This window comes from Macaca nemestrina, unplaced genomic scaffold (genome assembly GCF_043159975.1).
Source record: "Macaca nemestrina isolate mMacNem1 unplaced genomic scaffold, mMacNem.hap1 Scaffold_96, whole genome shotgun sequence".
NCBI classification, from domain to species: domain Eukaryota; kingdom Metazoa; phylum Chordata; class Mammalia; order Primates; family Cercopithecidae; genus Macaca; species Macaca nemestrina.
The window spans coordinates 181,388-203,809 of NW_027257887.1; the positions used below are offsets into that span (position 1 = coordinate 181,388).

The 22,422-nt window shown below is 38.2% G+C and overlaps 1 long non-coding RNA gene across 1 annotated transcript; it reads left to right on the forward strand.

The window, feature by feature from the left end:
• Positions 1-5,074: 5,074 nt before the first annotated feature.
• Positions 5,075-11,718, forward strand: LOC139361699 (uncharacterized). Its single transcript, XR_011619278.1, has 3 exons — positions 5,075-5,137; positions 9,260-9,334; positions 11,460-11,718. It is a non-coding gene; the product is annotated as an uncharacterized lncRNA (long non-coding RNA).
• Positions 11,719-22,422: the final 10,704 nt, after the last annotated feature.

The window sequence follows — 22,422 nt, forward strand, 5'->3', positions numbered from 1 at the left end:
GAAATACTGCCTCAATTTTCAGTTACTCATTGTGGGGTGGACCTGCAGTTACCACATTTGGTCCAAAATTTTATGCTGATGAAGGTAGACCTGTCCTGCATTTTCAGAGGGACAGAATTCTGGTGTTTCTCCAGGTTCCTTGGCTTACCAGGAATGAAGATCCGGGAAGAATGTATGTGTTTATGTATGTATGTATGTACATAATTATTTCCTGTTTTTAAATTGAAAAAATATGGGATACATGTGCAGAACGTACAGGTTTGTTATATAGGTATCCTTTGCCATGGTGGTTTGTTGCACCTATTGACTCATCCTCTAAGTTCTCTTCCCTCACCCCCAGTCCCCAGCGGGCCGTGTTGTGTGTTGCTCCCCTCACTGTGTCCTTGTTTTCTCAATGTTCAACTTTCACTTATTAGTGAAAACATGCGGTGTTTGATTTTTTTGTTACTGTGTTAGTTTGCTCAGTATGATGGCTTCATCCATGTGTCTGCAAAAGACATGATCTCATTCCTTTTTATGACTGCATAGTATTTTATGGTGTAAATGTACCACATTTTCTTTATCCAGTCTAGCACTTAAGGGCATTTGGGTTGGTTTCATGTCTTTGCTATTGTATATAGTGCTGCAAAAACTTACATGTGCATGTGTCTTTATAGTGGAATGATTTATATTCCTTTGGGTATATAGCCAGTAATGGGATTACTGGGTCAAATGGTGTTTCTGGTTCTAGATCCTTGAGGAATCACCATACTGTCTTCCACAATGGTTGAACTAATTTACAGTTTCCCCAACAGTGTAAAAGCGTTCCTCTTTCTTCTCAGCTTCACCAGCATCTATTGTTTCTTAACTTTTTAGTAATCACCATTCTGATGGGTGTGAGATGGTATCTCATTGTAGTTTTGATTTTCACTTCTCTGATGATCAGTATTGTTGAGCTTTTAAAAAATATATTTGTTGGTTAGATAAATGTCTTCTTTTGATAAGTTTCTGTTCATATCCTTTGCTCACTTTGGATGGGGTTGTTTGTTTTTTTGCTTGTAAATATGTTTAAGTTCCTTGTCAATTTTTGTTATTAGACCTTTGTCAGATGGGTAGGTTGCAATAATTTTCTCCCATCCTGTAGGTTGATTGCTCATGCTGATGATAGTTTCTTTGCTGTGCAGAAGGTCTTTAGTTCAATTAGATCCGAGTTGTCAATTTTGGCTTTTGTTGCAATTGCTTTTGACATTTTTGTCATGAAGTCTTTGTCCTTGCCTGTGTCCTGAATGGTATTGCCTAGGTTTTCTTCTAGGGTTTTTATGGTTTTGGATTTTACATTTAAGTCTTTAATCCATCTTGAGTTAATTATTGTATAAGGTGTAAGGAAGGGGTCAAGTTTTGGTTTTCTGTATATGGCAAGCCAGTTTTCCCAGCATCATTTACTGAATAGGAGATCCCTTCTCCCTTGCTTGTTTTTGTCAAGTTTGTCAAAGATCAGGTGGACATAGATGTGTGGTGTTATTTCTGAGGTCTTTATTCTACTCCATTGGTCTATATGTCTGTTTTGGCAGCAGTAGCCTGCTGTTTTGGTACCGTAGCCTTTTAGTACAGTTTGAAGTTAGCATAATGCCTCCAGCTTTGTTATTTTTGTTTATCATTGTCTTAGCTATATAGGGTATTCTTTGATTCCATATGACATTTAAAATAGTTCTTTCTAATTCTGTGAAAAATGTCAACGGTATTTTGATGGGTATAGCATTGAATCTATAATGTTTGGGCAGTATGGCCATTTTCACAATATTGATTCTTCCTATTCATGAGGATGGAATGTTTTCCAATTAAATCTGTGTCCTCTCTTATTACCTTGAGCAGTGGTTTGCAGTTGTCCTTGAAGAGGTCCTTCACATCCCTTGTACTCCTAGTTGTATTCCTAGGTATTTTACTCTCTTTGTAGCAATTGTGAATGGGAGTTCATTCTTGATTTGGCTCTCTGCTTGAGTATTGTTGGTGTAATGGAATGCTTGTGATTTTTGCACAATGATTTTGTATCTTGAGACCTTGGTGAAGTTGCTTATCAGTTCAAGAAGTCTTTCAGTTGAGATGATGGGGTTTTCTAAATATGAAGTCATGTAATCTGCAAACAGAGGCAAGTTGACTTTCTCTCTTCCTATTTGAATACCCTTTATTTCTTTCTATTGCCTGATTGCCCTGGCGAGAACTTCCAACACTATGTTGAATAGAAGTGGTTACAGAGGGCTTCCTTGTCTTGTACCAGTTTTCAAATGGAATGCTTCCAGCTTTTGCCTATTCTTTATGATATTGGCTGTATGAAATAGCTCTTATTATTTTAAGGTATGTTCCATCAATACCTAGTTTATTGAGAGTTTTTAACAGGAAGGGATGTTGAATTTTATCAGAGGCATTTTTGCATGTATCAAAATAATTGTCTGGTGTTTGCCTTTGGTTCTGTTTATGTGATCAATAACATTTAATGATTTGTGTATGTTGAATCAGCCTTTCATCCCAAAGATACAGCCCACTTGAACATGGTGGATAAGCTTTTTGATGTGCTGCTGGATTCGGTTTGCCAGTATTTTATTGAGAATTTTTGCATCGATGTTCATCAGGGATAATGGCCTGAATCGAGCAGGGGTGTGTGTGTGTGTGTGTGTGTGTGTTTACCTCGGTTTGCCAGTAGGTTGATGTGTGTGTGTGACGTGTGTGTGTGTGTGTGAATGTGTGATAGAGAGCCAAATTAGGGCAGAGGAGGCTCCCCGGCCTGCCATGACATTGAATGTTCTGAATTCAAGATGCTCCAATGGACTGTGTCAGTTGGCCTTCAGCCAGGAGGTGGTGCTTGAAAAAGACTGGCAGCTGTGGTGGTAGTGGTGAGATTTGGACTTGCCTTATGTTACCCATGGGAGGTACTCTGGTGTCTCAGGGAACGGGTAGAGCCAAAGGGCTTCTAAAAGTTTCTTCTGTTATTTGTGTTAATCTACCAGGGTAGGTGGTTGAGCAAAACCAGGTGGGAACTAGGTCAGGTAAAGTGATGCTCTGGCTCTCTACATGTGAGACAAGCAGTGGCTCCAGTGGGAATTGGAAGGCAGTTCTTGGGCCACTGGGGTAATTTTCCAGAGAGAAGTGAAGCTGCCTCTGCCTCTGTACAAGGAGAGTCCATATGAAGAATGGGGAGTAGCAGCTTGGCAGTAAGCCCCATCCAGCTCCCACACCCTTGGCAAGGCAGGTCTCACACCCACAGTGTTCCACTGGGAGTAGCTAGCTAAGTTTCAAGAAGTCTGAACTCAGAGCTCAAAACTGACCCATACCATAAGCCTCTCCTATTGAGACAGCAACTGCAGCTTTCAGGCCACATCCCTCCTGATCCACCTGCAGAGCAGGGACATCCAGCTCCTGTGCTTGCTGCTGCATCACACGTCCCACTCACCTCTCAGTTCTGGCCTGGGGAGTTTGTCCCCTCACAAGATTATATCAAACATTTCAGTTGGAAGGTTCTCTCAACCTGTGACCACCATTTGAGTTAGCTGGCAGACTTCTGGGAGGTCCTCTCTGAGGTAGAATCGGAAATGGCTTCCCTCCATCCTGCCAGAAACTGGGAACGTGCTGGAGACTCAAAGCACATCCCAATGCCACTCCTCATATACTCATCACCCTTCACTAAATCAACTCCAGCTCTGAGTAGGATTAAGGCCTTCCCCTATGGCCTAGATTGATAGGTTTCCCAATGGAAGTGTATATCTTACAGTCAGTTTATCCCCCTCTCACACCCTGGAAACTCAAAATTTTCTGCCTAGCTTATGGCGTAACCTGCATCCTGCTGCTTCTTTCAAATGGTCTGTGGCTTATTTCAATTTTCCTATTAAGTTCCTCTGTTGCTTCTTGAAAGAAAGTTCAGTGTGAATCTCTACACACCACTTTGTCTTTCCAAGTGCAAGAGGCAGGCTAACAATGCCTTCAATCCACCATCTTGGAAAACAAAAATAACAGTTTTCTCATTTTTAAAGGTTTTGTTAAGATCTGTTAATGACTCACAAAGAAATAGTATTGGGTATATTTGAAATTAGTATTTATTCATTTATGTTGATAAGTGAAAATACAAGATGGTGATCAAGATGGAAGTACTTAATATGTATATTTCAATATTCTTAGATGCAAAGAACTTCACTTTTGATGTATTTTTATTTTACATCAGTTTCATTTCAACTTAGGTTTAAGGGGTTCTTGATAATCTGACATGATAAGTGGTGTTGGAATTGGCACTAAAATCCACCATGCTCTACAGCACTTCATCCTTCTTCGGCAGGCACCAATTTGATCTTCTACTACTTTGCAGACATCTCTTCTGCAAACACCAGACAAATTGAGACAATGACCTTCAGCAGCACCCAAACCACCTCTTACTGCAGGAAAGAAGATCCAGTGAGATCTACATAGTCCACAAATGGAATGTAAATCCATAAACACTCTTAAGTAAGAGAATAAATTTAGTATGAGCATTTTTACGTGGGAGCTTTTGAAATGGTTGCTGCTCATATGTCAGAGACACGTGCAGATTAAGAAAGGTAGTAGTTCCAATCCTGGTTTGGCACAACAGTCACGGTATTTTCAGTGGGGGAAAAGAGCTGTGGGAGGGGATGGTACATCTTCATCTTTTCCTCTGCGTTTTCTCTCAGAAATGGCTGTTGCTTACCGCAGGGCAAAAATGCCAGTGTCTTCTGCCAGAGTGGGTTACTGAGGGCCATGGTGGTTCCACCTTGTGGCTGATACTGATAGTCCCTTTCTGCTTTTTTTCGTTCCTAGCCAAAAAAGATATTTCTGCAGTCTCAGGTATGCTGATTTCAGCAGTTGTTTTTTTCTATATGGCTATTTTTTTTTTCTTTCACTCTCTCTCTCTCTTTTTTTTTTCTTTTTTTTTTTTTTTTTTTTTTTTTGGCTTCACTGTGTTGCCGTAGCTTCTTAAGTGGTCCCTTGAACCCTCCCAGTGCTATTTTGGTTTGTACTTAGCTATCTATATATTTTTTCTTGGGGGAAGTATAGAGTTAAAGACTGGTGTATCCTGCTCTTGCTCCCCCAAGTGATTTCATTCCCCCAAGCTAATATTTCAGGCTTTCAATTTATCCGTGCTTTCATCTGTCCAAACGTAAGTGGAAATTACTTTTTCTCTCCACATTTAGATTTGCTCTATCTACTTTAATTGCTAATAGTGTCTTAGTCATAGGATAGATTAGTTAGAAAAAGAGTATATTTTTGACATTATAAATGATCCTTTCAATTTGTGTCTAAAAGTGGAAAATATTAGAAAGCTTAACATTTATTATTGTGTCCAGACCAGTATTTCCTCCAGATGACCTTTATTACAACAAAGATAATTTAATGAAGATCTCTCTAATGGTAAAGCTGACGGCTTTGTGCTATTATAATATCCTTAAAATAAAGTGACAGTCTAGTGGAAAGACCAACTAAAGCAAGGGTTAGGAAAAAATCAGTTATTACCTTCATTTTGGTCTCACTCTGCATTAATAGTTTTCATTGTGTCAAAGATTTATTATTCATTAAGCAAATGTTCATTTAATAGTAAATGGATCCTATTAAAGATGATTTTTAAAATGATAATCACATTACTTTTATTCACATCTGTCTACTGATGCCATTCACAGATGAGAATGGTATAACGTTATTTTATTTTTTTCATTTTGCCACATCTTTATTTACTTAGGTTTATGCTGTATCAAACAATGTATGTGTGGGAGTAATGGGTGATTCAGGAATGCATGAGGGGGAGGTTTAAGCTCTTTAACTTCGAACAATTAAAATTAGCAACATAATATTGAAATACATGCATAACACTCAAGTGGTACTTTCAAAATAGTGTATATTTCCTCTGTTTATTTGTAGCTTTTAAACCCAGCTAGAAGTATTCTATTTCTTTTAGGCACCATAAGTCTGAAAGTCTGTAGTGAAAGCTACAAGTAGTAAACGATGCTAATTCATGTGCTCCCACCTGTGGAAGAATTGAATGTCTTAGATAAAAAAAAGATGGTGCAATTGGTGTACCAAGTATCTTAGAATATAATTTGGTGGTGGTTTTTCTGTTTCTGTAGCAGAGTAACATATATAATATATCCAAGTCATCAAGTTATTTAAATATGCCTTTAAACAGGGAGAACTGAAAATAATACTGTGAATCCTGGTAAGCATTTAAAAATAATGAGGAGAATATTGCCTTTACAAAGTCAAAATTTGTCTGAATACAACCCATATAGCAACTTCATAGCAAAACATTCCTTCAATCCTATTAAAGTCAGAAGGAAAAGAAGAATGTCCACTGTCAATGCTGTATTAATATAGTTCTAAAAGTTTTGAACAATGAAACATATTGTAAGAAGAGAAGTCAGAGGAGACTTGAGCCCATTGTTTTTCCTCTCCTTCTATACCTCCCAAAATACCATTGGAATGTTGTAACATTTTGAAGAATCTGTAGTAGTGTCCCAAATCATAGAATACTATGAATGCATCTGAATCTGAGATATCCCCAAAAGATACAAAATAGGTGTGACTAGAATGAAAGAAAGATTTAGGCTTTTGGCCATGACTGCAAGTGAGCTGCTCTCAAGTGACTGCTGCTATAGAACAAATATATAGTAGAGGATCTCTTTGAAACATTTCTATCCCTGAAAATGGTTAGGCAAGTTCTTAAAATATCTCCTCTTGCAAACACAAAAATAGTCTGTGAACTGGAGCTTGAGCAGTGGGCACTTTGTACTGGATAACTGATGGAGGGGGGTGAGGGTTTCCCAGATCTTCTGGGAAGATCTGCTATGATCAGTAATGCTAATGATGGTACTACTGACTCTTGGGCCATCAGAAATTCCAGTTTGTTAATGCTGAAACTTCTATATTGAGTTAAAGCATTGAGTCAGCTTCACAGAGGAAGTCTGGATAATAGCATTCTCATTTCAGACCATAAAATGATGTCAGGTTAAGGATGAACAATGAGTTCAGTACTAAAAATGATCAGGTAAGCAAGACACCAGGAATAAAAGTTAATGAAATGAATAGCATATGTAGACCCTTTAAAACTAAATATATTGGAATCATCAATGTGGAGAAATAATTAAGCAGGTGTGTATCAATTGTTTAAAGAAACAATCTACTATTACAAAGATGTAAAAACAATAGTAAAACAATATAGATGATGGAAAAAATGGGCAGGTCTGGCTGGGCATGGTGGCTCATGCCTGTAATCCTAGCACTGTGGGAGGCCAAGATGGGTGGATCACGAGGTCAGGAGTTCAAGACCAGAATGCCCAAGATGGTGAAACCTTGTCTCTACTAAAAAATATATATATAAAAATTAGCCGAGCATGGTGGCGGGTGCCTGTAGTCCCAGCTACTCAGGAGGCTGAGATAGAAGAATCTCTTGAACCCGGGAGGTGGAGGTTGCAGTGAGCCAAGATCACACCACTGCACTCCAGCCTGGGCAACAGAGCGAGAATCCATCTCCAAAAAAAAAAAAAAAAAAAAAAAAAGGCAGGTCTGAAACAAAAAAATAATTTAAAAATAATGCAGGTTATTAATGATATATTAGACACAGGTAAGAGGATAACTAGTGAAGAAAAAAATGTTTACATGATATACCCAGAATGTAGCATGGAAACAGAAGGTCTAACATTTATTTAATTCAAATATGGGGGGAGAGAAGTGTAAAAGGATTCACCATTTCAAGAGATTCTCAGAAAGAAATTAAGAAACGGTATAAACCCATTGATTCAAAGAATATATTTCTAACAGATGATATAAAAATCAACTCACTTTAGTTAAATTATAAAACATTAAAACCAAACACCAGACCATACAAACATTGAAAAAAGGATAATTTATAATGAAATAATATTTATCTGATTATTAAAGAAAGAAAGAAAGAAAGAAAGAAAAAAGCATTAGTGAGGGAGGTCGAGTGAGAGTGAGTGTGTTTGGGCCCCTACTGATGATGCTAAACTATCACAAGCCCACACTCAGCCTTTCAACATTTGCTGGAGATTCACTTGTTCACTCATTCACTAAAAATGAGTAAACTAGTATCAACAAATGTCGAGAGAAAATAACTGTTAATATAGAATTGGGTACTCAGTAATGCTGTCTTTCAAGATCAAAAATAACAATATGAAATTGACAGATAAAAATTAAAATTGTTCACTACCAAAAGATCTGCAGCAAATAAAATTTCAAAGGCTACATATCAGAAAGAAAGAACTTAACCCAAAAGCTGATATTAGAGTCAACTTGGAATTCCATAAATATCACTAAACTGATGATAATAGTAACACTTTCTGACATGTGGGGATTCTGAAAAGAAGTGAACTTTTACTTTTGTTTAGAATTTAGAAAGTTGTAGAAAAATGCTCTTGCCCTGACAAAGAGAATAAGCTGGATAATCTATAGATCATAGATTTCATTTTGAAACACAGAACTGAGGTCTCAAAAAAAGCTAATTATTTTAAATTCAGAGTGATGAAGCCCTGCTGAAAAAAGAACGGATCCACAGATGCTTTGTGCCTAGCTGAGTTGCAGCAGCAGAAGCAGGAGGAAGCTGCCCTTGATGGAGATAAAAAGGAAACAAGTGAATCTCCAGCAAATGTTGAAAGGCTGAGTGTGGGCTTGTGATAGTTTAGCATCATCAGTAGGGGCCCAAACACACTCACTCTCACTCACTTTCCCTCACTAATGCTTCTTTCTTTCTTTCTTTCTTTCTTTCTTTCTTTCTTTCTTTCTTTCTTTCTTTCTTTCTTTCTTTCTTTCTTTCTTTCTTTCTCCTTCTCCTTCCTTCCTTCCTTCCTTCCTTCCTTCCTTCCTTCCTTCCTTCCTTCCTTCCTCCCTTCCTCCTTCCCTCCCTCCCTCTCTTCCTTTCTCTGTCTCTCTCTCTTTCTCTCTCTCTCTCTCTCTCTCTCTCTCTTTCTTTCTTTGGAGTCTCACTCTGTCACCCAGGCTGGATTGCAATGGCGCGATCTTGTCTCACTGCAACCTCCGCCTCCAGGGTTCAAGCCATTCTCCTGACTCAGCCTCCCAAGTAGCTGGGACTACAGGCGCATGCCACCGTGCCCGGCTCGTTTTTTGTATTTAGTAGAGACGGAGTTTCACCGTGTTAGCCACTGACCTCGTGATCTGCCCACCTCGGCCTCCCAAAGTGCTGGGATTACAAGCGTGAGCCACAGCACCCGACCCCACTAATGGTTTTTTCATGACCTATCTTGTGTGCTCCTAGGTAAGATCGGATGGAGAGCAGAACTACCTGAGACCCTTTTGAGGGACAGGCATGTAGGAACTGCTGCAGTTTGAGGTGAGAGCAAGGTAAAGGTCTTACTGTGAGAATCGGGTAAAATCCTCTGTTACTGGGGAGTGGGTGGGGGAGCTGAGACAATGCCCCCTTCACTCTCTTTTCTCACAGGTGCATAAGCAGAGGGACCTGATGTCTGAAGACAGGGCAGGGCAGGTAGATGAGAGAAGCAGATTCTCTGGTCTTTCACTGAGTGTGAGGCAGCTACTGTCCAAGGCTGGGCAAGGGATGGGAGCCCTGAGAGATTCTTGAGGTGCAGAGATAGAGGCTTGCTGAGGATGAAAGTGTACAGGAGAGCTAAGAGAGGCTCCAGTGCTGACCATGGCATTCTGCAAGAAGAGAAAATCTGTATGTAGTGGTTTATGAGGGAAAATCATGAGTTCAATTTTGGATATCTATGACTTTTGAAATTCAGTGTCCAAGTAGATATACCAGTTATGCAGTTGGATAATTTATTATAAGACTGCAGTTCAAAAGGAGGTCCAAAAGGAGAATTTAAGAGGATGAGACTTGCTGAGCCCCTCCAGAGTGTGTGGTTAGGGAGAAGAGAAGAGGATCAGGAACTGAGCTCTGGAGCTCTCCAATAGGAAGTGTGACGGGAAAAGATGAGGAAGAAACAAAGGAAGCCGAAATGGTAGCTCCAGTGAGATAGGCTGAGAATCAAGTGAATGTGCTGTCTTGGAAGCCAAGTGAAGAAAGTATACTATGAAGAAGGAAGTGATTATTTGTGTCAAATGCTGCTAATCGGCCAATTAAAGTTGTAGTAAAAAATGATCATTGGATCTAGCAATATGGAGATTATTGGTAACTTTGACAAAAGTGGTGTCAATAACATGATCGAAAAAAGGGGAGAGAGCCCAACTGTGATATATTTAAGAGACAATGAGAGGAGAGGAATTGAAGACAGAGAGTATGGACAACTCTTATAAGATGTTTTGCTGAAAACTAGAGCAAAAAATAGATTGACAGCTGGCATCAGAAGAAAAGCAAGGACATGCTTAACAGCATATTTGTATGCTGATGGTAATAATTTACTAGCATAAAAATTGATGACACAGTCACAATTGATGACACATGATGTAGTGAACTGCAACAGGAAAATCCCCCAGTACACAGCAAAGAGGGAATATAATACACAAATATATTTTTTAAAAAATTATTTGAATCTCTGAAACATGTTTTGACATTAACCTTTCATTCCTGCAATAGTTATTTTAAGCATGTTCTCATTTGTCCAGTGTTGCCAGGTTATTATAAAGTATATTAGACTTTATGAAAAGCGTTTTTTAAAATGCTAGTTTTTTTCTCATTTGTTTCATTAATTTATATTTTGTATTTATAACTTTCCTTTTATCTTCTTTAGGTTTATTATGCTGTTTTTTTCCAAAAGCCCTCAAAATGCATGCTTAGACCATTAAATTTTAGCTGGTTTAGTATTGAAAGTGATGTTACCCATTTCTGTGTGGTTACCTGTAATATACCACGAGCGGCACTTCTTGGTGTCTTTACTTATTATTAATTCACTTGTCTGAAGTTCCTTTAACTCTCCTTTCTAGTCCTAAGTTTCACTTTGCAAATCATTTGTTATTCATAGCCACGTAAAATAGAATTTATTTTGAAAAGTCTCTCATATAATTTTCACTTATTCTAGGATTATAATTTTTCTGTTTGTCTCTTTGAATAAAACTTTCAGATTTGTCAACACTCATTTAGCAGTAGCTCCTATTGATAGAATTCCATCCATCTCTTTTGACCTAGTGAGCAAATATAATAATAAATGCTGCTGAAATTCAATCCTGTCAGATCTAACTGCCTGCATATAAATTTCCAGGTCCCACAAAGGCATCTCATTGAGGTCACGTTCTGTTGTATCCTTACTTTGTATCTTGAGATGCCTTGGTGGGGCATGGAAATTGATATGTAGGCAGTTTGATCTGACAGGATTGAATTTCAGCAGCATCCATTATTATATCCACTCACTAGATCAAAAAACATGGATGGAATCTTATCAACAGGAGCTACTGCTAAATGAGTCTCTTTTCTATTTTTCCCTATTATAATCTTAGTGAATCTGTAAATATTAGGTTCTTGAACCCACAGAACTGATTCTAGGATCTTGTTTGGCCAGGGATATAGCCTTCTAATCTGCAGAACCTTATAGTAATCAGCTACCAACTTACCTGGGGATAAAAGAATTGAAAAAAGAAGGAGAATAAGAAGAAGCAAATGGAGTCTCATGGCTGAAGGGCCAGCATCAATGTGGGTTGAGCCTGGAGTCTCTGGACATGGTAGGTCTGAGCCTTTTTATGATGCTGTCTGAGTCTGTGATTTGTTCTTGGTTGGCAGAGCCTAACGAAAAGAGAATAACTAAATCTTCCACAAGAAACTTCCGGGGACACACAAGTACCTAAATGTGGTGATATCTCAATGGATGAGAAAGCAGGTGAATGCTATTATTTCCAAAAGACTCAGGATGTCTTATTGCCACCTGCTTTCTTTATTATTTTCAACATGCACATGCAATAATCATTGCTCTTACTTTAAGTATAAAGTATTGTTTGCCAGGCAATATAGTAGGAACTGAAGTAAAATTGTTATACAAAAACAGTATGTAATTAATGGATATAGTTTGGCAAATTTGCACATATATATTACTCTTGTTACCACAATGAATATCCAGGTAATAATATACCCATCACCTCCAAATGTTTCCTACATCCCTTTATTGTTGTTGTTGTCGTTGTTGTTGTTGTTGTCAGAATCCCTAAGATCGACCTTCTTAACAAATTGTTAAATACAAAATACCTCAGTAATAACTATAGGTACTATGTTTTAGAGCCTATCTCTGTAATTGACCCATTTTGCATAGCTTTAACCCTTGAACAATAACTCCCCGTACTGCTCTTTCCCACTCAGTAAAATACCAAACTCTTTTAAAGCACATTCTATATAATCCACTTTATGAAGCTTTTTCTAACATTCTTTTGTCTGCTCCCCCTCAGTAAAGGGAAATACTAACATAACAATTACCTATTTTGGATTTTTGTGTCTCTTACATATATTCCTGCATGAACCATTTACCACTTTGTCTCCCATTATCTTAATATGAAGTAAAATAAAACTTGAAATGATTTTAAAAATGAAATCACAGAAGGGCTTTGTAAAAGTATGATGTACCATTGCTCATTTGTAAGAATTCAAGTGACATTAGGGGTTTTAAAACATCTTTTGTTTTGATTGGTTCTTTGCTTGTAAACCTTGTGTCTTGCATATTGTGGGCACAGTGTCCTTCCCAGCTATTTGCTTGGGGAAGATCAGTTAGAGCTACAATGAACATCAAAGGCTATCTTGTCTAGTGACTTACCTTACAGATGAGGAAATGAGCTGAGGGAAAGGAAGAAACTTGCCCTAGATCACCCAGTGATCAAGTGAGGAAGGTGATAGGGACAGCACTAACGCTTGGTATTCTCAGCCTCATTCTATTTTCCACTCTTGTCCCTTCTCTGTTTCCTCCTCTCTTCCCCAGCCTTCTAAAGAAAACTTTGCAGTTCTGCTGCAATGTCTACCTAAGGACATCCTGAGGAGACCCCACTTTTCCTTAAACTGCTTTTTTAAGCACTGTCCTGCATTTTCTTCTTCAGTCTTGTTGCATCCCATTTTTGGCTATAAGTAATGCTTCTGCTGTGCTGTTCTATCCAATTAGTTTTTTTCTATTTTCATTGATTGAAAATTGAAACAACAAAAAACATGAGTTTATCTAAATTTGGAAGTTTTAAAACTTGATTAAAATTTCCTGGGGATATGGATGTAAGACATAGATTTTAAAATATTTTTCATTTTCAAAATTAAAAATCAAACCCATATATTTAGCCAGGGTGACTACTTGATAACTACTAATCAGATGGGTCTTCAGTAATGCCACAAGGTTAATACTCTTATAAATCAATTCCCTGGTGTTTTGTGCTACTGAGTTAATACAATTTGATACGGTATCACCTTTAACCAGGCTTTGAGGAGTCACACAAAGGAACAGCACAACAGAACCATAGGGTGGGATGTGTGGGGAAACCGAGATGTAACACACAGCCTTGACTCTGACATTTACTCCACTGTTGGGAAAAGTGCTTCAATTCCCAGGGCCTTAATATTTTCCTGTATAAAACAGGAAAAATAGAGCCATCTTTAAGGTTTTGTCAAATCTTGTTGCTGAGTGATTTTATAGTGTCTGCAGCTATCCTCTCTGCTAATCACAACAAGGTTAACTAACTGTTCTTTTGTTTAGTTAAAGATATTTTTGCATTTGCTTACAAATACTTATTCTCCCCTTCACAAAGAAGGAAACATTTTAAAGATAATTTATAAGATGTTCAGAGTCTCTTACATATCAACTCTTCACATTGTGGTAGAGTAGCTTAACCCCGTTCCTAAGAGTATAGATTCAGATCAGCCTGTATGTAATTAACCCCCAAACCTATGTGGAGTGTGGGATAGATAATATATTTCAAACACATGAAAAGGCACGCGCACACACACACACACGCACACACACACACACACGCAGTATTACCAAGGCAGAGGTTCAGGTGAAAATATTGGATAGACAGCTCAAAACTCTTAGTACTAAAATAATCCTAATAATAACTTTCCTTCCAAAATCACCACCGACAATCAGATCTCTTAAAGATTGGTGTCTTAGGTTTTTGAACTTTGTGTAACTTTTGACTTTCTTATTTGGTTGTATGCTATTGATCTCATAGAAAGAAACTTCTACTTCATCCTATGCCAGTGCTGTGTTGTAGGGGCTTGTGGTCGTTTTTCTGGTCTATAGCAATCCAGGTTACTGGCCTCTGGCTTCTTAGGAGCAAGGCCATCACATGCTTTTGTTCTTTGCTTGCTTCCTTGTAAGGGCCTGACATACAGTGGGTGCTTAACAAATAATTGATCAACTGAAATCATTTTCCACCTCCGTTCTCTCACTTCAACCTCTCCCTTTTACTTCTTCCAGATTAGTTTTCCTACAGCAAAATGGGAATTGTCCAAAAACTGCCCTTCATCTTTACAACTTGAAGGATTCATTACCCTAAGCAGTCCTTCAAAATTGACTATCAGAGACTAGATAAAAAGTCTGGGTTCACCAAGAATAGGCATGTGTGCCATTATATTTTCTGTTGAAAGCTTTGGAAAGTGTCTTTTAGCAAACAACATAAAGCATAGAATTTGACCATTCCTGACAATGTAAAAGGATCATCCACATTCTCACATGTCCATGGCTACTTTCCCACTCCTTCCCCAACCTTGAAATCCTGAATTCAAAAGAAAACATAAGAAGATAGTATGCCTCATGTAAGGCAACAGGTTGCTTAATCTTTCTTGCCTATACACATTCAAGAGCTCCAGAAAAATTTCTGAGCTACTTAGGATGCCTGATCCTCTTCTTGGGTAAAAGCAATAAGTCCTACATGTAGTCACCAAAACCAAGTCTGTTCAAGGGGTCTTATACCTGTGATTCATGATTGCATGCTAAATGTAGAAGGATATGCTCTGTTGCAGGGCCATGTCTGGTCATTGTTTAAGTTCTACTTTGGAGGACTAGTTGCTGAGAAGGAAGAGGGAATGATAATGTTAGAAAATGGAATAAAACTTAAGGGGAAAAATCAAGTACAAGGGACCAACAGTACTAAGGGGCAATAGGTTGAAGATTTCTTCGATGATTGTAATATTTTCAAGGAGACTCCCATGAATCCTTCCTGGCTGACCCCAACATAGCTTTGGCATAGCCCTTATGCCAAATGTCTTAGGCTAACGAACTTTTCCTAAAGAAAATAGAGGAGTTATGGAGACCAGTATTTAGTAGAATAATGCCTGATTATCTTGCTTTTGAGGTTTAGTAACTGCTAGTAAACTTGCCTAATTAATTCACATTTAGAGGTAGAGTAACGAGGGTTTCAAGCACTTGAAACAACACTGGCTTCATTTCACGTGAGAGTTCTTATGGAGAGCTAATGAACTATGAGGCTGCAGGTCTCTTGGCCAATAAGTCTTCTAGATTTCCTGTGACTCCCTTTTCTGGTCATAGGTGATTTTGCTTTTGCTTTGAGTATTATAGCACCATAAGATGTCAGACACTCTGCTCTTACCAAGGCTTACACAAAGTTTATCTTGTTATTTGGTAGAGTTTGGCCCATTAAAAAAAAGAGAGTGTGAGAATGATAAAGAGGAGGAGAGCAATCCTCACTGCTGAAGGAAGAAGAAAGCTTGGCTTTATTTCCAGTAGGCAGAAAAAACTTCCCTCTGTAGCTCTCTAGCACCAGTGGAATGTCTTTGTTTGGATAATAAGTGTCCTTCCATACCTCATTAGGCATATTCACAGACAGAGATGTACTATGCACGCAAAATCACCTTCATGGGATGACTGAAAGTCCATGTTTTATTGGACACTAAGTTCATTAGAAAGATGTGGGTGCACAGTTTTGACCAGAAAACCTTGTTAAATGGGAACATATGTTACAAATATTTTGGCAAAAGATTAAAGTTTATGAACAACCAACCAAGCATTTATATTAAGTTACAATTAATTAGGCCATGTTGAGAAACCATTTGGTTTAGTTAATGATAAGACATTTTGTTAGTGAACACTTCCCAGACTTTACTAGCCCTGCTAATCCCTGCTTTGCTCCTGGTCTGAACCCCCACAGTGCCTTGTTTATGATACAGTGCCTACTGCTTGTATGCTAGATTAGTGAATGTATAGTTGCCTCCTCTACTACTGTGTGAGCTTCTTGTTTGCCAGGACAGGGCTATATTCCTCAGAGCTGAGGAGAGAGTTGAATCATGTGGTCATTTATTCTCAAATCCTCTTCAACAAGTGAAGCGAAACAGGACGGTGCAAGGCCACTGCACATGGAAGCAGGAGGTCTGGATTTGAGTTCTGAATCTCTAGATCTATTACTAACTGGAGGTATGGATACAGTCAGGAAAATATTCTTCCTTGTCTTGATAGCACCTATGTAGGTCCAGATCTGTTGGGATTCTCAATAATTACTGTGCATAAAATCAACTGAAAGTTATTTTGCAATGCAGATTCTTAGCCCCATTCTATGAAGTGGTTACTGTTTATAAATTGATAAATAATTTTTATTAGACAATGTAAATTTCCTTACTTGCACCAGCATACAAAAATATTGAATAATATTAGCAGCAGAATCTTTCAACAAAATAACTATGTATAGCTATGAAACCACTTTGTTTCACTGCTTTTTATTTTCTTTTATTTATCACCATTGTTTTATTTATAAACATTGTTTCTACTCATAAGGAGTATGTATTTTCTACATGTTTATAAAATTAATGCCTGAATGAAGTTGCTTAAACAAGACAGAAGTTGATTTCTTTTTCACTTAAAATTAACCTGTAGTTACACCATTCAGGGTTAGTACAGATACTTTCTAATGTCTTTAGGGATGCAGGTCCCTTCCAGGTATCTGCTCTGCTATACTTTAGAAAATACCCTAGTTTGGCTGCTAAATTCCCACCTACTATTTCTGAATTCTAGACAGCAGGGAGAAAAAAGGCGTGGGAGAAGGGCAAAGGAACATCTACCCTTCCTTTTTAAATTTTTTAACCAACCCCCCTTAAAAACACTTTGTTGAGATATGATTACATTCAAAAAGCTGTACCTATTTAATGTGTATATCTCAGTGAGTTTGAGGATAAGGATACATTGTGAAAGCATCACTACTATCAAGATTGTAAACACAATCATCACCTCCTGAAGTTCTCCCTCCCATTCTAATTATTATTTCTATTAGTAAGAACAATTAACATAAAATTCACCCTCCTATTATATTTTAAGTATGCAACACAGCATTCATGGCTATAAGCACTATGCTGTAGATTAGACCTCCTGAACTTAATGTTTGTATATCTAAAACTTTGTACTATAATCACACCTACTCATTTACCTACACCACAGCTCCTGGCAACCTCCAGTCTACTCTCTGCTTCTGAGTGTATTTGAGATTTCAAATACAAGTGAAATCATACAATGTTTGTCATTCTGTGTTTGGTTTATTTCACATGACTTCATGCCCTTCAGATCCATCGACGCTGTCAGAAATGACAGGGTTTCATTATTATATAATACTGAATAATTTTGCATTGTGCATACATATATATATAAAACGTTAATTCATCCATCCGTGAATGAATGATAACATGTGTGTCTTCTTCATATATCTTGACTATTGTGAACAGTGCTGAAAGGAACATATGAGTGCAGATATCTCTTTCACATAATGATTTCAATGATTTCATATACATTATATATTATATATATATATAATAAGTGGGATTGCTGGAACAAAATAGTATTTTTATTGTTAAGTTTTTGAGAAACCTCCATACTATTTTCCAAGATGGCCATACTAATTTACATTCCCACCACCAGTATACAAAGGTTCCCTTTTCTCCACATCCTTACCAACACTTGTTATCATCCATCTTTTTGATAATAGCTATTCTAACAGGTGTGAGGTGATATTTCATGGTAGTTTTCATTTGCATTCCCGTGGTGACTAGAGAGGGTAAGAATTGTTTATATATATATCGTCCATTTGTATCTCCTCTTTTGAGAAATTCTTTCTCATATCTGTTTGTTCATTTTAGTTTTTTAATTTTAATTTTATACACAGAGGATACATGTGCAGGTTTGTTCCATGGATGTATTGTGTGACGCTGAGGTTTAGAGTATGAATGATCTCATCACACACATAGTGAACATAATACCCAATAGACAGTTTTTAAGGCCTTGTACCCAACCCTCCCTCCTCCCTCTAAGAATCTCCAGTGTCTATTGTTTCCATATAAGTGAGAGCTAAACAATGTATAACCCAATGTTTAGCTCTCGCTTATAATGGAGAATATGTAGTATTTGGTTTTCTGTTCCTGCGCACAATACCACACTGGGCTAATTTTTGTATTTTTGGTAAAGACGGAGTAGCTTCAGCATGTTGGCCAGGCTGGTCTCAAAATCCTGAGCTCATGTGATCCACCCACCTCACAAAGTGCTGGCGTAACAGGCATGAGCCACTGCACCTGGCTTTTCTGAATTTTTTTTAGCTTATATTAGGTTTGTCTGTTCTAGAATTTTGTGTACATTTATTTATATTATAGGACACTTTTTAGCTTAGCTTTCCCTACTCAGGATGAGAAAGATTATATTGATCCAAGATGTTGATTAATAGAGTGGATCATCCCCCGTTATTGCCCAATATTGCTCTATAATATGCATATAATTTGTTTATCGATTTCCTCTCGTAGACGTTTGAGTTGTTCCCAGGTTTTAGCTATTGTTAATAGAACTCAAAGACATATTTTTAAAATAAAAAATTTCAATCCAAAATGTCCTTTCCTTTTGACTCTCCAATATCGTGTCAGGGTTACATTTTTGTTGTCATGAAAATCCAATTACATTGTACAAGACGTGTTTCCAGAATCAAGATTCAGTATATGTGTGGTCTAGCTGTGTCCCTAGAAGGAACCCCTATTAGTTTTATTAAGCATTTTCCTATATAAACTGAAATCAAGTAGAAGATGCATTTTTCCACAGTAGGAGAAATAGAACAATTTGGGACTTTGGAGAGATAGCAACTTGTTGCTTGCCTATGCAACCCACCTCAAAGATACAACTCCTCCAACTTTTGGTTTCTGGTGACTTGTCCTAACAATTAGATGTGAACTGACCTTATTCCCTTACAATACTACAAGTCGATCTTCTGCACCTGGCTAAATACAGTATAAAATTGATGGGCATACATTTCTTTTGTTTTCATGCTTTCTATTTAAACCTATTCTCTTTGACTGGGCACTATGGCTCATGCTTATAATCCCAGCACTTTGGAAGGTCGAGGTGCATGGATCACTTGAGGCCAGGGGTTTGAGACCAGCCTGGCCAACATAATGAAAGCATTCTTTCTGAAAAATACAAAAATTTTCTGGGCATGGTGGCACATGCCTGTAATCCCAGCTACTCAGGAGGCTGAGGCAGGAGAATCGCTTGAACCCGGGAGGCAGAGGTTGCAGTGAGCTGAGATCCTGCCTCTGCATTCCATCCTGGGTGACAGAATTAACCTTCATCTCAAAAAAGTAAAAAGCTAGTCTATACTTTTCTTTTGGTGCATTATTAGAATGTAGGAGGTAATAAGGCAAAACTATTGTGGGTATGTTAATGTGTATCTGTAGCACCTAGAATAGTGCCTAGCCCATCACTCGTGTTGAAAATTGAGAGAACCTTCTTAATATAACTTTTCCACACTCTAGTTCTGAATTTAAAGAAAGAAAAAGATAGGTTAGCAAATATAGGTATCAGTTATTTCTATTGACAGATCATTTGGAGAATATATTTTTGGATGTGGGAGAATAAAAATCCCTAACTCTCCACCCCAGAAATAATTTTGCTGATACAAAAATCAGTCAGACATGGTGGCACATGCTTATAATCCCAGCTACTTAGGAGGATGAGATGGGAAAATCACTTGAACCCAGGAGGCAGAGATTGCAGTGAGCCAAGAGTGCCCCACTGCACTCCATCCTAGGCAACAGAGAAAGAATCTGTCTGAAAGAAAAAAAAAAAGTTGTTACTATATAGTCGACAATTTTATTGTCATCTCATTTAAAATTGAATAGTACATTTGGGTCGAATTCTTATGCCTGCAGAGACATTTGCCTCTGGCTTAAAATCACTGGCTCCAGGAGGAAACTCCAACTGAAGGCATCGTAAGGATTTCATAGTGTCTAAGTCATCTTGGTAATTCTTCAAATAATTCCTGGCAATTCTGTTAGGTCTTGAACTTCACTTACTTCCTACATGTTTAATAAAAAGAAGTTCAAAACGTTGCCATGGCTGTTGAATTCCCACAGGCTTGTCTTCCCTTTAAAATTCATTACATGGTTTGTACTCTTTTGCAAATATAATACATAAGTTTGGAGGTGGATGCTTTCAGCCATTAAGTTCAAAAGTACTGCTACATGGGCCGGGCATAGTGGCTCATACCTCTAATCCCAACCCTTCGGGAGGCCAAGGGGGGCAGATCACAAGATCAGGAGATTGAGACCATCCTAGCCAACATGGTGAAACAACATCTCTACTAAAAATACAAAAATTAGCTGAGTGTGGTGGTGCGCAAGTAGTCCCAGCTACTTGGGAGGCTGAGGCAGGAGGATTTCTTGAACCAAGAAGGTGGAGATTGCAGTGAGCTGAGATCACACTATTGCACCCCAGCCTGGTTACAGATCAAGATTCTGTCTCAAAAAACAAAAACAAAAACAAAAACAAAAACAAAAAAACAGTACTGCTACATGGACATCCATCATTCTGGCATCTCTGCCATAACAGCTGAGTATCGAGAATGTCTGTTAGTTTCTTTAACTCCAAATTTGTGTTGTGTCCCTTGGTCTCCCGTCATACTATAAAGTGTATTATTTACAAAAAGGACAATTTATCTATAGTTATTTCCTCTCAGTATGCTACATCCTTTTAGAATTTAAACATAGTGTCTCCCAACCTGAAATTTGATTTTTGAAAAACCAGAAAAATGTTTTTGGACAACTTTTATTTCCAGCTGTTTTCATCTTCATCTCTTCTCCTGAACTCAAGTTGCGGGTAAAGTTCATTCATCAAAATTTCTCCTCAACTCACAACAACCTCATCCCACTCCAATATGATTTTTGTCCCCATGAATTGATGCACATAATTCTTGCTGGCAGTGGTAATGTCCTAATAAAAAAAATCATGAGATGGCATCAGACTTTACCTTATTTTCTAGCTCAGAGAATTTGATCCCTGTCTGATAAGGAAACCATATTTTCCCTAGAAACTTTTCACTTTTGTCACAGGTTTGGTTCCCAGGGAGCTGGATATAGATGAAGTTTAGTGTGCAGGATGTTTATTAGGAAGTAATGTCAGGATCCACATCTGTGGAAAGGATTGGAGGGAAGCCTTACGTGCAAAGGGACAAGTCTAATGGCAATGCAGCCTGACTTTGTCAACTTCTTCTGTTCAGCTAAGAAGACCTCCCCTATTTGTCCCATTTGAATCAAATGGCAAAGCCTATGCATCCCTTGCCTCCATTAATAATTGTGTGCTTGCCACTTGTGGAGGGTGAGACTTTGAAGCAGGTGGCTTTCTGTGGCTGAAGAAAACCTTAAATGTGCTGGCAAAGTTTTCCAAAGAGACAGAGAATGGCATCTGCCATGTATGTTGCCCCTTTCCAAGGAGGAAGCAACAAGGGTAACGTCCTCCAATGGCTCTGTATGCAGATGGGTGGACAGTAATGTCTGTCCCTTCTGTGACCTAAGAAGAACAGAGGGCAGACATGCAGCCAGGCAGTTAGAAGTGACACAGTGTTAGGAGATAAACATCTGTCATAAGCAGTGCTTCTTTGAATCTGGTGTGACACAAGTCTTGCATTCCTTGCATGGACTCCTTCTCCGTTATCCTGCTATCCTACCTCATGAAGGTGAGTGGGGGCTGGGTGGTGGGCAGTCCCAAGACAAGGTACACTTTGCCTGCAGTGTTCCCACATGAGTTCCAAGGTAGCCCAGGTGGTCACCCATGAACTTTGTGTTTTCCTTATGCTTCTTGTCTTTGCCTTTGAGGAACAGGTCTCATTGGACTCTGAGTCCAAACAACTCATGTATCCCTTTATCTTCACATTGTCCTTCACTTAAGGGAATCTCTAATCTCTAATGCCTTTGTTTTATTATTACTATCAATATTATAATAAATAACATTGTTGTTATTATCTTCATTGTTGATTTTCAGTTATTTTTATTAATGTAGTTAATATGAATTATTCTTTTGTGGCTACTTACACCAAGATGAAGATAACTTATTAGTTCAGGAAGAATCTGCATTCTGAAGGTGAATAGAAGTTCACACTACAGATGGGCAGACACATGCCCGCCCAATTCCTGATGGACCTCCTAGTGCCTCCTAGACCTAATGGGTCTCCTGCGATGCTCCAAGATGCCACCAAGGCATGGATCCGCTTGTGCATGCTGAGAGCATCCAGGATGAAGTGAGGCTCTGGAAA